This window comes from Camelus dromedarius, chromosome 2 (genome assembly GCF_036321535.1).
Source record: "Camelus dromedarius isolate mCamDro1 chromosome 2, mCamDro1.pat, whole genome shotgun sequence".
NCBI lineage: Eukaryota > Metazoa > Chordata > Mammalia > Artiodactyla > Camelidae > Camelus > Camelus dromedarius.
In genome coordinates, this window is record NC_087437.1 from 56,889,753 (window position 1) to 56,908,554 (window position 18,802).

Here is an 18,802-nt window from a genome sequence, read left to right on the forward strand (position 1 = left end):
TAAAACTGACTCAGTTCCACAGGCATAAACTGCAGCACATGACAATGTTAAGGACGGGGAATGATCAAACTTTTCACTAACCTACTGCTTTAATAAATTTTCTGAATAAAGTCTAAACTGCTTAGTTTGATATTCAGGCTTGTTTTTTCGTCACAGAGTCATTTTCCACTACATGTAAAAGCCACCGCAGACTTCCAATTCCTGAACATACCCTGCACTTCCTTCACTCCAGAGCTTTGCTGACACACTTCTATCTGCCTGGACTCTTCATTCTGAGACAGGAAGAGGGCAGGGCACAGCCATTCAAGGAACAACACAGCAATTAACACCAGAATGGCGAAAGATTCAACCCCCAGTTTGCCTTGAGGCTCAAGATGGTGGGAGATTTAACTTCCTAGAGCTTCCTTATAAAGTAATATATTAACATTGTGAATAACATGCCCACAGGCACCATGACAATCCCAAGGCTAGCCACAAAAGGTCAAAGAGTGGGAAATGGCCATCTTCCTGGGAATCCCAGCCCCTTCCCCAGGCTAGTTAGACTTGTCCTTCCACTTATTAGCATATGAAGCCACTGAGCCCATAAAAACTGGCAACACAGAGCCTTGTGGCCAACCCCTCTCTCTCTGTCTTCTGAGACAGCCCACACTCTATGGAGTGTGTACCTACTTTTACTCTAATCTGAGCACCCAACCCCCACAGCTCATGGCCCTTCTCTTGCCTTTTGATGTATCTCTAAATAAATCTACCTTTACTCAACTGTGGCTCGCTCTTGAATTCTTCCCTGCACGAAGCCAAGGACCCACATTTGCGGGGCACGTCCCAGGGACTCAGCGGAAGCCTGGGACACGGGCCCTCCTCAGGCCCCACATCCGCTCTTCCTGCTATCAGTTCCACCACCATTTCACCTACTCAGTCCGCAGCCTCTGTTTACTCTTTTGAATCTCTCTCTCTTTTTTCCTTATAATTATAACTTTGATTTTTTGCCTCCTTTGCACTGCCACAACACTTTGTTTATAAATCTATCATAGCTCAAAACCCACTCTTCTTTTCATTACAGTGTGTCTGCCTCCACTATTAAATAGTAGATACTTTGAAAGCAGTTATTGCTAAAGTCATTTCTATCCTATCTGCAAGTATCAGAATGATTTAAAGGAAAAATAAGTGAAAACGTAGTTGATGTGTGAATAAAGAATAACTGAAATGTCTGGTAACATTTTTATTGAAGAATAATTGATTTACAATGTTGTGTGAGTGAACTGTTTGGTAATTTAAAAGCAAATGGGGTAATGCACTCCAGCATTATATCTAGTTACAAGGCAAAATAAGTGAAAAGAATAATTGCAACCCTTTAAGTGTCTGTTTTATCATGAGCCTAAAAATTCAAGAATAAACACTGTCTTTGAAACTTGATTTTGAAAGTTTATCATGCTTCTGTCATTCAAATACACCTTGTTGCTACCTATCATAATTTATTCAATGAATTATTTAGATTAGCTTTTTAAACTCTATTTTTTAACAACTATATCAATATGGAAAATTGGTATCAAGATCATTTGATGGACAAAGAATATACAAATATGATTAAAAATAGTATAATTACAAGTTAAACATTAAAGAAAAAAGTAAAGATCATATATGTAATATACAGATAAAAAATCTGATCAATCATATATAAAATATACTGACAATAAATCTACTAATCCAAAATGAAGACCCAAGAATAAATTACCAGATGAAATGAGAAAGTTAAATATGAGCCAGTATTATGTTCAGCTCATGGTTCCTTAATTTAAAAAAAAAAATGATTATAGATGTAAATAAGGTTGTTCAGATTTTTAAAAATTTTGTTATAAGAGCAAGGAACCCCAATTCTCATGGGGGTTGCTTTCTTTTTTTTTTTTTGCTTTTATTATGACTTGATCATGAATATGAAAAACATAAAGAATTCATAAAAAGCAGATAGAACAAGTAAATGTTTAGAGTATTACACAACACAAATCAGTACTTTGAAAAACATATTTCTGTAATATAGCGATGAACAATTGGAAATTGGAATTAAAATTAACATTTACAGTACTATAAAAACATGATAGAAATTAACATTAAATTTATCAAACATATTAGGCTCATGTACTGAAAATTATGTTTCCTATAGTTAGGACTAAACGTTGAGTTTATGCAAAATATTCAGCATTCACTGTTTGGTAAATGTTGTTAATACCAATCTCAACACATTTATTAAATATTTTAGTTTGTTTGCTTTAGTCTTTTTTTTAGGTTTCTTTTTTTTTCAATTTCTGTTGATTTCTAGTAACTATTAATGCATTAACAGAATCAGGTGGCATTATTATTTTTCACTAAAATAATACCTTGCCTTATTCTAAATGTGAACTGAGTGTGAGGGGTTGCTTTCTTAAAAGAGGCGAAATAATTGATTTGCCGTCTCTGATAAGGTGACTCATTTTTAAACAAAATTACATATATATGTGTATGGTTTCACAAATGCTTGTTTCAGGAAATCTGATCCAATCTTCTGAATCTTCTCTTCTGTGGTATTTTATTTGATGTCAGCAAAGTGATGAAAAATAGATTCCTTATTCATATCCACCCATCCACTTTGGAAAAAAGCTTACAAAGACCTTTCATTAAATCTTTCATCCCTCTCTCCTTGATAACTTTTACAAAATTTCTCTCATGAGTGTATAACCAAATTAATTGTTGAAATAAAAACAAATTTTCACTACTGATTGTATTGAACAGATAAATGAAATTAGAATATTTGCTTCTGTAGCCATTAGTATACACAGTAGTAATACGGAGCAAGGTTATTGTTGTCATTCAGGGAGCAATCATCCCATACCAGACCATGTTCTAAACACTCCACATTTAGTATCTCCTTAATTCCTACCACAGTCCCTCAATAATTATAAAATTGTTGTAATATTTCACCTTTTCCAGCAAAGGAAGAAAGTTGTGGGGACAAAAGTGAAAACTAGCTCTATCCAACTGCAGAGCCACACCCTTAACGGGAAAAACAGGAATGAAAAATGATCAATTGTTCCAGTAACAGAGATCCTGATTTTAAGAAACTTACACTTTGCGTTTTCAAGAGCAATTTTTTTGATCACTTAGTCTGTATTTCAATTATAGCATGTCAATAGCATTTCTATGTTGTCAATAAAGACGTTGTCGAGTTATAATTTACAGAAAGCTCTAAGATTCATATACATCCGAACTATTTCTCATGATGAGTGACACCAAAAGAGCAGATAGAGCCCGTGTGGTGACTCAAACACATTTGAATAGTTACTTTCTGACTCTATAAAGCTCTTGGGCTTTTTTTTTCCAGTAAGTAGGAAAATGGAACCATTTCGTTTGGACCTCTCCCTGACCCTGTTAGTTCTTGGTAAAATTCCTAACAAAAAGTTAAATAAGAGAGTGAAAACAGCCGGCAGAGGGAAGAAGGAAAGGCAGAGGCTCGGGCGTTCTGGCAAACCAGAACCTGGATTTCTCTTAAGAGCTCTGAATGGCCTTTATTTGTCCAAAAAAGTAGAAATGTCTATTCAAATACTTGGGCAATTTTTTAGATTGGGTTGTTATTTTATTATTAAGTTATAAGAGTTCTTCGTATTCTGGATACTAGTCCCTTACCAGATGTATAATTTGCAAACGTATTTTATATTCTGTTGATTGTCTTTTCACTTTCTCAGTAGTGTCCTTTGAAGCATTTTGTTTGGATAAAGTCCCCAACTTATCTATTTTTTCTTTTGTCCTTTTGTGTTTTTAGTATTATATCTAAGAAACTATTGCCTAATCCAAAATCATGCAGATTTTATGCCTATGGGTTTTTGGTTTTTGGGGGGTTTTTTGGAGTTTTATAGTTTTAGCTCTTAAATGTACGCGTCTGTCCCATTTTGCATTAATATTTGCATATAATGTGAGGAAAGGGTCCAGCTTTCTTCTTTTGCAGGCAGACATCTAGTTGGCCCAGCAGCATCCATTGAAAAGATCATTCTTTTCTCCGTTGAATGGTCTCAGCATCTTGTCTAAATCAATTGACAATAGATGTATCGTTTTATTTCTGGATTCTCAGTCCTATTTCATTGATCAATTTGTTTATCCTTATGCCAGTACCACATTGTCTCAATGAATGTAGATTTGTAGTAAGTGTTTAAATTAGGAAGTCTGAGACTTCCAGTTTTGTCCTTCTTTTTCCGGATCTCTTGTATTTCCATATAAATTTTAGGATTAACTTGTCAAATTCTATGAAAAAAGGACAACTGGGATTTTAATAGGAATTGCCTTGCATTTATAGGTCAGTTTAGGAAATATCACCATCTTAAAAAATATTACATCTTTCAATCCATTCACACAGGGTATCTTTTTAACTATTTAGGTCTTCAGTTACTTTCAAAGCTGTTTTGTAGTTTTCAACGAACAAGTCTTACACTAATTTTGCCCAATTTTCTTCTGAATAGTTTATCTTTCTGACGTTTTAAAAATGGAATTATTTTCTTAATATTTGCATTGTTCATTGCTGCAGTACAAAATACAGTTAATTCTGTATAATGATCTTGTTTCTTCCAAACTTGCTGACCTCATTTATGAGCTCTAACATTTTTCTTTGTTTTGCTGATTTCTTCAGAGTTTCCATTTCAAATATCATGCCATCCACAAATATACTTTTACTCCTTCCTTAAAATCTAGGTGACTTTTGTTTCTTTTTCCTACTGGTTGTCTGGCTATAACCTTCATTACAATATTGAACAGAAATGGTTAAGAGTAGATCTAGTTACCTTGTTCCTCGATCTCGTGTGGAAAAGTTTTCAAAATTTCACCTTTAAGGACAGTATTAGTTTTGGATTTTTTGTAGATGCCCTTTACCAGACTGAGGAAATTCCCTTCAACTCCTAGTTTGTTGAGTGTTTTTATTATACAAGTGTTGGATTTTGTCAGATGTTGTTTCTCATTTATTAAGACAGTCATGTGGTTTTATTCTTTATTCTGCTAATGTGGTGTATTCCACTGATCAGTTTTTTGTATGTTAAATAAACTTTGTATTCTTGGAATAAATTCCATTTGGTCATAGTGTATTTTTCTTATGAATATGCTGCTAGATTCAGTTTGCTAGTATTTTACTGAGATTCTTTACACCTATATTTATAAGAGATATTGTTATGTAGTTGTCTTTTCTTGTTATGTCATTGTGTAGTCTGGGTATCAGACAACACTAGCATCATGGAATTAACCGAGAAGCGTTCTCTCCTCTTTTCATTTTTAAAGAGTTTCTAAGGATTGGTGTTCTTTCTTCTTTAAATAATTGGTAGAATTCAACAGTGAAGTCATCTCATCCTGGACTTTCCTTCATGGGAATTTTTTTGAAATATTAATTCAATCTCATTGTTTATTATAGGTCTATGATATGTCTTGATTTGGTTTTAGCAGTTTGTGTTTTTCTTGGAACCTGTCTATTTCATCTAGGTTATCTAATGGTTGGTAACCTAGAAAACCAACCATTTTAGTGTTTCATAGTGTTCCTTTATGTGCCTTTTTATTTTTCATAGTGTTCCTTTATGTGCCTTTTGATTTCTGTAAGATTAGCAGTAATTTGGAATTTGATTATGTATGTTTTAAATCTAGAAATGAAACACTAAGATATTTGTCACTTATTTATAAAGAAGAGCCAAGAGATACAGAGACCTCTCTGGCAGAACCCAGGGCAGAGTAATGGTAATGATAACATATACACTTACTGTTGAACACCAACAAGAATTAACATCCAGAAGGGGCTTTACTCCAATGGATGGGCATGGCAGCAGGAATTTTTAGGCATGGACACAATGTAATGTGAGAATTTAGTCTGCTTTCAAGTAACATTTTTGATAATGATTGAGAGCATAGTAAGTACCTGAGTAGAAATTAAGTAGGGGCTTAGATTCTGGTCAGACTAGAGGCTTAACATCAAGGATCAAATATATGGTTCTCCACTTGTTGTACGTGATGCAAAATGGAACATCGTTCAGAATTGTAACAGAGATGAAATCTCTGAGCAAGAAGTCATATGAAACACAAGACTATGGGAACAGAAAGAGAAGAAAAACTGGGTTCAAAATCCAGGATCTATTAGAGGATACAAAATTAAATGAACAGTGTCTGTATAAGAAAAAAAGATTCTCTAATCCTAAAAATGTTCTAAGCAGCAGGAAACCAGACTCTTAGAATTGAGATCAGAGGAAGAAACCGTCAAGAAAATGGTGTGGGCTTTATTTTAAAGCATAGACTCCTCAGCCAACAGGGGTCCTGAGTTATGAAAAATGTCTCTAAACTCACCTTCTTCCTTCAGCTATCATGGAAATGAAGTTGTAAAGACGGTCTATCCTTCTACCAAGTATCAGGGCCTCCATATGTCACTATCATTTAATCAAACCTTTCTTCTTTCCCATCTTAAGACAATAAATAAACTTCATGAGATTACTCACATAGTCTTTTGCCTTCTGTCCCTAGTTTCTCCATCCCGCCAAGGCCAAACTTCCTGAAATAAGTTCCTGCCTCCAGTTCTTTCCCATATAGTTGCTTCAGTCTACTTAAACCTGGCTTTCACCGTCTCCTTTCCAACGACACTGAAATGGTCCTTTCCAATAATCTCATTGCTGCAAAATGTAATGAACACTTAGTTCCTCCTTTTCCTGGATATCTTTTCAGAACCTCCTTGGTTGACCACACCCTTTTTCTTAAAAAACTCCCTGGTGTTCTACTACTTTGCTAGTCATTCTTCATCAGTTTCTTTTACCATTTCCTCCTCCTCTGACCTTTAAAAGATGAACTTTCTCTGGGTTTGATTTTAGATTCTCTTTTCTTATCATGCTTCAGTCTCTTCTGGGAAATGCATGACTTTAATCACTATCTACATACCAGTGACTCCAAAGTTTCTACCTCTCACTTCACCTCTCTTGACTACCATACCTGGACTTCTTACAAGCTTCTCAACCGCATCCAACAGTGAACATTCATTTTTACTCTAATGTTTCACTTCTCTCCCAATGTTTCCTACCTAAGGAAGTAGGGTCATTTACCAAGTTATTCATTCAAGAAATCCCTTCTTCTCCCTTACTGTCCATCTTTTCCAGCCAACTGCAAATTTCTGTCTAAATTTCCTAAGTATCTTTCAAATCTTTCCACTTCTTTCTTGCCACCAACCTAGACTAAGAAGCTATCATCTCAAACCTATGTCACTGAAGTACCTTTATCGCCAACTCTCCTCACACCCACCTTCGTCCCCTTCAGGCAATTTTCCAAAAAGCTTTGAGAGTAATATTTTGAAACTGCAAATACCAGTCTGTAATACTCTTACTTAAAATCTTTCGATTCTTTTCCATTACACTTAGGGTAAAGATCAAAAGTCATAATATGGTCTATAAGGCCCTGCATTATCTGCCTCTACCTCCATCTTCAGTCTTGTCCAGACCCATCCCTCCCTCACCACAGTTCAGCCACAATGACCTTCTTTCAGTTCTTCAAATATGTCATTACTTTCTGCCACAAGGACTTTGTACCTGCAGAGAAGCACACTCTCCTCTCCCCACTTGTGTGCAGGCATGCACACACACATGCATGTTCCCTTTTAAGCCTCAGTTAAAATTGTCCCTTCCTCAACAAAATCTTTGATTTTTCCAGACTGGGTGGGCCCTTCTGTCATAACCTCTCACTGTGCTGTATCTTTCTGAATAGCTTATATCTTAACTCTAAATCAATTACTTACATACATTTTTGTGCATTGTCTGTCTCCATTGCACTGTAAGATCCAATATGCCTATAAGGTTTATGTTTGCCTTGTTTCTAACTATATCCCCAGCCACTAGAAGAAGTCCTGCCCATGATGGTCTCCCACAGAATATCTAATAATTAAAAATTTAATAAGTAAGTAGAATAAGAGTCCATTTGTAATTCTCTGTGTGCTTGGGTGCTTTCCACTAGTGTGACTAATTGAAACCCCATCTGCTAGAGAGAAGAAGTTTCCTGGCTGTTCCGGACGTGGAATAGGGCTGTCTCAAGGAGAGTGGGAGGACAGGGGTCTCCAAAACTCGGCAGGGCTGAGGTTCCCGGATTCAGAATCTCGGTGCCCAGAGAAAAGGAGGAGAAGAAAAGGCAGAGGCTGGCATATGTTCATTTCTTCCTTCTAAGTGAAGAATTAGCTGCTGAAGGGGAACCAAACATGTCTTTGAATTAATAGGCAAATTAGCTAATAATATATTAACACCTTAATGTGGATATAGACCAGGTAATAAACTATAATGATGCTTGCTATGCTTGAGAAAGAATGTTATTATCTGTAAGAAGAACAGTATTGGGAGCCAAGTGATGTCAGAAAAGGAAACTGGCAGGCATCCTGCAGGTCACACAGGGCTGGAATCAAGCCTCTTTCTCCAGGAGGTCAAGAGCAAAAAGCACTTTTGTCTGAGAATCTCTTCAATCTCTACTTTTGGATTTGGACCATGGATTAATCTAAAAGTTTTGTCCTTTGTGTGTTTGACTCATGGAGTCATACATCTGTGTCTGGCCATTTTCCTGACATGACTCTGGTTAGGAACTAATCTTGGGAGTCCTATTTGCACTTCTCTGACTCTGATTTCAGCTTTTTCCTTTCTCTTACTCTGACAGTTGGTTTACAGGTTGCCTCACTGTACAGTGGAGACTGGAGAATACTTTCAAGAGCTCATGCTTTTGTTCATAAAGTTCCCATTGTCTAGAAGATCTTTATCCTCCATTTAACCTACTGGGGAACCCATTTTTTTAAAATTCAGAGGTCCAAGGTAATATTTTCCAATCAAGATTTCCAAGGTCTCCTTAGGGCAAAATAAATTGCTTCTTCCTTTATATACTTATAGTATAAAATAACTCTATATGTTACTGCACTTGTTGCATTGTGTTTGTTACTGGTTAAGTCAGTGTCTGAGTCTCCCTCTAAATCTGAGTTGCTTCAAGACAAGGATAGTAATTCCTTATTTCTCGTTGTAATATATATCTTTCAGTGTGTGGTGGGAATTAAATGAGAAAATATGAGGGACAAGAAATTAAGCATAGTGCATGCCACATAGTTTGTAATATAAATGTTGGTTAAAATGAGTAATTATTCTACCATTCATTATCTTCATTCAAATGATCTCTATTTACAAAGAAAACTAATTTTAAGAAAACAATATGCATCATAAAATGTAGTAAAGAAATATTCACATTGTTGTCCAGCCAGGTTAAATGTTCTTTGGTCACTTATCTTAGGAAAAAAAATTAATAACTTTTGCTCTACCATGTTGCATTGGGACTTCTAAGCTCTGGGCTCCACTCTCCTCACGTAAGATGCTGAATTATATCTGAAATCCTTTCCCCTTAAACATTCTGTGGCAATATTCTGCTGAATGCTTTCTCATAGGCTTTTTGCAGCATGCAAAATCATCTAAAAAAGGTAATTCAAGGTTCTTGTCATACGTTTTCACACCCAACGTAGTACCTAACACAATAATAGATCCACAGTAGCTTCCCAAAAGTTCATTGATTTAAATTATGAGCACATCACTGCTTTGTTTCACTTAAAAATGGCTACCCTTTTTTGAGGAAAAATCTATTTTTGTGTGTGCATTCTAGTTATCACTTCCTTTTCTTTCATTTATAGTATACTCTGTTTACTGCTCACCCACAATATGTCACCTTCCTCTCCTTGACTGAGCCATCGCCTCTCATTTTAGTGGATTCCAGGAAGTTTTTTTTTGAGTGGCTAAACAGATTTAAGAATGTATATAAGCTTTAGTCAAACCAGCAAAAGAATGTGTCTCATTCTAGCTGGTGGACTGAAGATTTGACTGGAAAGCAAAGTCATTCAAATATCCTTGGCTTCACATACCCCATGGTGCTTGGTCCTGGTTGACTCGCGATGCTACTTTGCCATCCACAAATTTCCTTTCATTTCTCACCACAATCTTTTTCATGATTTTACTGTGAGAAATCGTCTAGGTTATCAATGCATTAAGTAATGGATGAAGTTAGATATTGAACAAATCTGTTTTATTAACTAAATTCTTGACGATATTAACACACCTAGAGAAGCTCAGCAAAGAGCAGTGCTTTAGGGAGGAGATGCCATTATCATAATGAGATTTCTTCCTCTGACACAAACCATTAGGTGCAGTCAATATTTATGATGCTTTTATCCTGACTTGTATAATTTGTAACTCCTGCCTGGGTATGACTTTTCGGCTCAGCTGCTCATAAGTCCATTAAGTACTATTACAGGATGAGCTCAGATTTATTGCCACTCCTGGGAGCTTTGCTAAGAAGTGTCAGTTGAGAGGAGAAGACTCCCTGGAAAATGAAGGATGTAGAAACAATCAATTTTGTTGACTGCTGAGATTCAGCTCCTTACATAGCTTTGGTGTGAGACATCTCCATCAGGCACCCCTTACATCCCTTGAACAGATATTTCCTCCGGGAAGGGAGAATTTAAGACAAGAATTTGACAGTGGTATCTAGGAACACATCCTCTTTTGGAAAAAAAAAAAAAACTCACAGTTAATTCACAAGTACCTATTTATCACCAACCATGTAACCACCAGTGAGTCAAGTAGTGAGGGATAAAATCATTAAAGAGGCTGGGTTCTATAATGATAAGAACCCATCACTAAGATTCAGAATGCCTAAATTCAATCTGTGATGCACTCCTCGTGAATGTCATGACAATGGGTGAGTCCTGATTCCTTTATTTTCTCCCTCATCCATTGTTTTTCCCAGTATTTCAGGCTGATGACAATGAACAACTGCTTATTGTCTGTGGAGTATTATATACATGATATTGATCCATACCCAAGCCATCTGGGGTACAGTGTTCTGTGTAGCCAGACACAGAATAAGATGGAGCATGCTTGTTTAGGTCCAACTTGGTGAAGGATACATTGCCGATGACAGATTTGGCAGATGGCTTTAAAACATATCTAGGAGAACTCCTGAAGTAGCCTTTGACCAGTGAAAGAGATTTGAAAAATAATTATGTTGATTTCCTTGACCTTGACTGGGACAACTCATGAAGTATGTTCTTCACTGTCACCCCAAGTTCCCTTATGGATTATGCTCCAGGTACCCACTGTGGTAGCTTGCTTGATAAACACTCAGTTGGCTTTCTTCCTTTCCGAGGCTCACCTCCACCTCCCCATCAAACTCTTCTGCTATTTCCTGCCAAATAAACTATTTGTACTGTAATCCTTGTCTCAAGGTGTTCTTCCACAGAGAATGCGTATGAAAACACATTTAATACAATGTGAATATGATATTCACATCTTGCTTTTAACATCAAAACTCCATTGTACAGAAACTCAACAAACACAAGATATGTGTGTGTTGCTTATCTCTTCCCTCATTTACCCTGTAAGATAAAGGCTACATTGCTGTAAAAACATAAAGAGCACAAATTCACTTCAGAGATACATTCAACCTGCTCACTGATTTTTGTCTTCTATGAATCAAGTATAATGATGATTTAACTCTAGCACATTTTACAATTTTCAAATAATCTACTGGGGTTAGTAGACATTTGGTCCTATTCAAAATGCCCATGAGCATATTTGGTCCATGCCAAATAGTTTTGGGCAAGACCAAATGGTTCTGTGAATATAAGAACATTTTGTCATGAACCAAATGTCTTACGGACCAAATGTCTTATGGACATTTTGGACAGGACCAAATGCCAAGGACTCTTTTGCATGGACCAAATGTATTATGGATGCTTTGGACAGGACCAAATGTCCTGCAAGGATCCATTTATCATATATTTTTGTTAGTTTACATTCTTGTTTTACCCCCTCCCCCCAAAATTTAAGTCACCAGACTCCACATCAGTTTCAGAAATCACCTAAAGTACCATAGAGATATTGATATTTGTACAAATGACCTGCTTTGGGGTCCTTTAGCTGCTTGGGCACTAAATAGTCCCCTCCAGTAAGGAGGGGAAATTTCATGCTTGAGGTGGCAGCAGATTTCTCATTGACTAATTCCCTGAAGAAGCTTTGATTCACCTCTGGCAGACCTTTCCTCCCCAGCACATGAGAGATGGGCTGCCGACAGGAACGGGAGTGCAACCCACATAATTAAGTGAAAGAGAGATTCATAGGAATTATGCGAAGGGAAAGAATCAGCAATCTTTGCTCCCCAGTTTAATTAGCTAATGAATGCCTGGACAGGCACTGACTCACTTTATTGATGCAGAATTCTGTTCCAACTGCTCTATGTGAATACAGTATCACAGATTCTTGGAACCCGAGCTGACTTTGAATCCTAAGCTTGACATTGAAGGCTCTCCGTGATCTGGCCTCGACCTGTCCCTGCAGTCTCCATGCTGACCACATTTCCACACGCCCTCCGTATTCTAGTACACTGTGCTTCAGCCTCAATCCTTTGGAAAAGAAAACCTGAGGCAAAGTTACATGCTGATGTTTTATTGGAGGGTACTAAAGGGTGACAGAATATGCCACCTTGAAATAGGCCACTTTGACATAAGGATTATTTTGAGATGAAGACTCTTGAAATAAAGCAGGTGAAAGAAGGGCACTGTGACCTCCCCTGTTTCCTCCTGAAAGCAGGAGATAAAATCCCCATTTGGAACATGCCCTTCTTACACCAAGAGGAAAGTCACATTCTTATCACTGAGAAATCTACAAAAATAAATCTTGTTAAACTAACACTTATCTTTCTAGTCACCGCTCTACCAATTACCCACCCTGGCCCTGGCCCCTCTACCTTGTTACATTTTCACAATTTACTACTCTTGGTCCAATTCAGAATATATATGCATTCAAATCTAACTGCTTCATTGGGTCTTCATTTACTTAGGAGGGCTCTCTGTCATATAAAACTTAGATTAAATTCATGTTTATGCTTTTCTCCTTTTAATCTGTCTATGCCAATTTAATTCTCTGTCCCAACCAAAACCTGGAAGAGGATTAGAGGTACAATTCTGACTCTCATATGGTACCATGGGGCATGAGACAAAATGGAAAAGTCAGGCATGGAAGGAGGGAAACTGAATACAGAGTGATGTGTTGCTGTGCTGGCCACAGTCTCCCTGAGTCACCTGAGTCCTGCGGGATAAATCTGGACTGACTTCAAGAGTCCATGGTGGACTGGAAATGCAAGGGATTCTCTGTTACCTCCATCTCATCTCTTGTGCCTTACTGGTCTACTCCATGCAGTGCTATCTCCCCTGAACTTTCAGGCTGTATTATTTTCCCTCTTTGCCCCCAAGGTTTCTGCTAAGGAAGTCAGAACCTCTTCAACTTCATTTCGCCAGTAAGCCACGGCAGTGATTTCTCCTTGTCAGTCAGCGCCTTATGCAGGGGGTCTTTTTTAGTGTTGGTGGGAGAAATAGAAAGAGTTGTAAATTTATCATCACAGGAATGGCAAGAGCTATTGCTAAAACCTCTGTAGCCTGGAAGAAAGGCAAATGCTGGGGCCAGGGGTAAATGTAGACAGGAGTCACATAACTAGGTTCCAAGTGACAGGGAAGCTTGCATTGCAACAGAACACTCTCTTGTACAGGGTCACATGCGTAAGTACAGCCTCTAAGTCACTCAATTCAAGGTCACAGTAGTATATTACCAACTGCTGTAAATTTACCTGCAAAATTTAAAGGTGCTTACATGCACTCTATCTGTTTTTGTCCTGTAGAAGTTGCAAGGGGCAACATCATATTCGTCACTTTAAAGCAGTCTCAGTCTCGGCATCACTGAGAATTAGGGTTGAATAATTCTTCGTTGTGAGGGGGCTTTCTTGTGCACTGCATCATGGTTAGTTGCTTCCGTGGCTTCCACCCACTTTAGTTATTTCCCTGACCTCTACCTCCGATGCCCACTGGATGCCACCTACTCACCCTGATTTCTGAAAACCAAAAAATGTCCCCAGACATCACCAAATGTCTCATGGGGACAAAAATTATCCCTGGCTGATGATCATTGCTTTAGAGTAAATGACTCAGTGTGTCCCAAGTCACCAGACTCTAAAAACATTACTTCTGGGTCTTTGTAGGCTTTATTCCCACTGTCTGGCATATACGTATCTTACTAAAGTATTGAGGATACTTGTTACCTCTTACTTACCGGGCCAATCAGAATGATGATCATCTATAGAGTAGACCACTGGGATATTCTGCAGAATCTGAGAGTGATCATCATGGTCAAGACACCTGAGGACTATATTCCAAAAGAGAGTGGTACAATTAACATAGCCGTGTGAAGCAAACTGTATTCAATTTTCCATACTAATTAGGTAATAGCATACCAAATGCCAGAGACTGTTAATACGCCTCAATAAAAATAATATACCTGCTATCAGGAGTCATTTCCCAAAGGGTATCAGACACATCTGTATATCTTGTGAGCAAAGGCACTGACTTTCTCTGCTCTAGGCTCTTTCAGAGGATGTTTATGTAGTGAACAGCCAAGGAAGATAGTGAAAGGATCTGCTTTTAGAGCAAATGGTAGGTTCATTCACAGCCCAGGATAAGAAAGATAGTATCTCCCATCAAGACAAAGGTCTAGCAGGCTTACTTCCTGTTGTAAAAGGGTCAGGATCCTTAAGCTTGAGGTTCCTCTCCCATAATACACCCCATTGAGCTGGAAAGAGTCACCTGCTTCTCTTTGCATCATCGTGTGTGCACTGGGGCTTGAGGAACAGAGGCAAATGTCGATGTTTTGTCTACTGCTTTTTCTGTGAGTAATTAATGACTTTTGTCTCTAACCCAGGAATCTTGTCTTTGGTGCCAGTGTCCAGGAAACTGTGACGGGCTAACTTATCAGCTTGCAAATGGAGTAAAATCTCAGACCCCTCCCAGTCCTCGATGCCTGGTAGAGCAGCAGTCATTGGAGTTATAATCTGGTTAAGTTACAGTTGTCTCCCTGATTCTGGGTACCAGCTCTGGAAGGCATGAGGAACGATAGTCACAGATCTTGAGGACATCAGTGGTCATATTACAAGTCATGTGCTTTTAGTGAGGTTACCACATGGTCTTCAGGTTAGGCTGTTTCCCTCTGGCAAGTAGAAAGAGCTGATTCTCCTGGCCATGTGAGATCGGGAAATTTAGGAGGTTCAAAGTCCCAAATATCTTCATCCCAGGCCTCAGGGACTTCTTTCTTTCCTTTGTCTTAGGAAACCCATCAAATCTGCACTTATTTCTTTTTTGCAGCTCTTGCAACTTTGTAATTATAAGTGCCTCTACACCCACCAGGGTTAACAGCCACTTGAAGCCCTAATGCTTTCTTCCACCTACACTTCATTCCACTTAACCAAAGGCTTTATTAATTGTGATTCCATTACAGGCTAGGAATTTTTGTGACTCCACTTTGCAATAGCAATGGAGTGAATTGCTTCGGCTTCCAGAACATGAGTGAAGCCTATGTTCTAGAACTTAGAAGATCAAAGATAATTGATACAAAGAGGGCTACTTTTTCTATTAATTATCTTTCCCTGGGGCCATTTGAAAGCAGAACTCGTGGCAAAACCTACTATATGCTAACACCTTGCTGGGAGGTATGAGGCAACAGGAACACAGAGGAAAGGAGAATGAGGCAAAAGAAGGGAAAATAAATACAAGGTGAACATATTTTTTACAGGAAGTGAAGGGTCAAAGGGTAAGTGTGTATTTAACATTAATGATGTCAAACAGTTCTCCAAAGTTCACACTCACAGACGTCATGTATGAGTTCCAGTTCCTTCAGTTATTGAAAAGACTGTCTTTTCCCCATTGAATTATCTTACATTCTTAAGAAAAAGTCAGTTAAAGTATATATGTAAGTTTCTTTCTAGATTCTCTATTCTATTCCACTAAATTATTTCCCTATGCCAATAGTACACTGTCTTGATTATTGCAGTTCTATAATAAGCCTTGAGAACAGGTGTTGTGAATCCACCAACTTTATACTTTTGCAAAATTATTTTCACCATCTTAATCATTTGCATCCCTCTGTTGTATTTATTTATTTATTTTTCTTGAAGGATACTTGATTTACAATGTTACGTTAGTTTCTGATCTACAGCATAGTGATTCAGTTATACATATATATATTCTTTTTCATATTATTTTTCATTATAGGTTATTACAAGATGTTGAATATAGTTCCTTGTGCTATACAGTAAGACCTTGTTGTCTACATGTTTTATATATAGTAGTTTGTGTCTGCTAATCCGGAACTCCTAATCTCTTTATATTTAGAATCAGCTTGTCAATTTCTATCCAAAAAAGCATGCTGTCATTTTAAAAAGAATTGCACTACATCTATAGATTAATCTTAATAGAATTGGCCCCTGAAAAATATTAATCCTTCCAATATATGAACACTGAATGAGTCTTTGCTTAGATCCTCAAATTCTATGAGCAATATTTTATAGTGTTCAGACTAGAAATCTTGCATGTGTTTGTGAAATTTATTCCTAAGAATTTTATGTGTTTTGATGCTATAGGAAACTGACTTTTTAAATGTTTATTATCTAATTGTTGCTAGATTACAGAAATACAACTGATTTTTGTATATTGACCTTGTGCTCTGTGCCTTTGTTAAACTTATTTCTTCTAATAGTTGATTTACTTTTAAATAGTTTCTATGTAAATAATCATATCATATATAAGTAAAGTTTACTTCTTTTCCAATCTGAGTGGACTTTATTTTTTATCCTTCTTATTGTACTGTGAAAAGCACAGAAAAACGTTGAATAAAATTAGAATTGATATCCTTCCATTGTTTCCAACCTAGGAGGAAATACTACAATAATTCACCAAGCTTTTTAATTTTCTTAGATACCTTTTACAATACTGAGGAGGCTTCCTTCTATTCCTACTCTGCTGAGAGTTGCTTTTCTTAAAATTATGAATTGGTGTTCCATTTTGTCAGAATTGTTTTTTGATAATTTCTATTAAAATGATCAAGACGTTGAATTACAGTGACTGATTTTTGAATATTAAATCAATTTTGCATCCCTGGGAGCAATTTCAACTGGTGTTGATATGCTATTCCTTTTGTGTATTCCTATTGATTTATTAATATTTTGTTAAGAAATTTTGTATCTATCTTCATAAGGGATGTTGGTCTGTATTGCTCTTTTCATATAATATCTCTGTCAGGTTTTGTATTCAGAGTTATACTAGACACATGAAATAAATTGGTTCATGTTTCCTCCTCCTGACTTATGCAAGTCTTTTTCACTTCAACCTCATAGCAATTTAACTTCATTTATCCACACGTTACTTTGTGTTTTGTTGTCATGAATTTTACTTTTACACACTTTATAAACTCTAGCTTACAATGATTTTTTTTTTTTTTTTTTTTTTTTTTTTTTTTTTTTTTTGCTTTAAACAATAAACTATCTTTTAGGGAAATAAAGAGAAAAAAGAAAAGAAGCTAGCCTTTCAAAAATTTACACATTCAGATCTTCTTTCTTTCCTTTTAATCTGAAATTCATTTGTTATCCTTTCCTTCAGCCTCTTGAACTTCTTTTAGTATTTCTTGTAGTGTAGATAAGGTGATTACAAATTTTCTGGGCTTTCGTTTATCAGAAAATATATTTATTTTGATTTTTTAAGGACAATTTTGTTATATATTGAACACTGATTTGACAGGTATTTGCTGTTGTAATCACTTTAAAATTGTAATTTTACTATTTTCTGGCCTGTATTGTTTCTGATTAGAAGCCAGTCATAATTTATATAATGTTCCCCTGTATGCCATTTTTCTCTGGATGCTTTGAAGGTTTTCTGTTCATCTGTGGTTGTCATAGAGTCTGACTAGAGTGGCCTCAATGCTTTTCCTTTATATTTCTCCTTCTTGGGGTTTTCTGAGCTTATTCGATCTGTAGATTGGTGCTTTGAAATAAAACCTGGGAAACTTTCAACCGTTATTTTCTCAAGTTTGGTTTTCATTTTTTTGTTGTTCTTGTTTTTGGATTTTTTTGCACCTCATTCTCCTTCTCTCGTCTCCTGTGTTCTTAAGCACATGTGTTATAAACAGTATGATATTATTCCACTGGAACTTGAAGGTCTTTTTTAAAAAAAAAACTCATCTGTTTTGGGTTTTGGGTTTTTTTTTTCAGATTGAATAGTTTCTATTCATCTGTTCTCAAGTTCACTGAGTCTGATTCTGCCACCTCCAAGCTATCATTAAGCCCATCCAGTGATTTTTTTTTCACTTCAAATATTGTACTTTTTTGTTTTTCTACAATTTCCACTTACATTGTTGGTTTTTATCTGCTAAAATTCTATGTCTGTTCACTGATTTTTGTGTAGCTTCTATTTCTCTACTGAGAGTTCTAGCTTTTTATTCATTATGACCATATATTTTGCTTTAAGTCCTTAAAAATATTTATAATAATTGCTAATAATATCCTCTTTATGTCCTTGGCTGCTAATTCCAATATCTCGGTCCTTGGTGTTTGTCCCCTCTGATGGCTTTTTCTTGATTATTTGCCACATTTTCGTACTCCTTTACATGTCTAGTAATTTTTGTTAGGCAAACTGGGATTTGGGGGTGAGTGTTTGTGTGTGTGTGTTTGTTTTGTTTTTTGTGTTTTTTTGCTGGAGATTTTGCATGATACATTGTAAGGAGTCTAGATTAAATCCGCCCCCCCCCCCCTTTTTAAATGATTGTTGAATTTTGTCTCTGCAGGCAGTTGTTTGCTAGAAACTCTCCTTCCTTCTGTGAAAGCTTAGTTTAGGCTCTATTAGTTTACTTACAGAGCATCCTTTGCAAGTAGACTATCCCTCTAACTTATGGCCTTT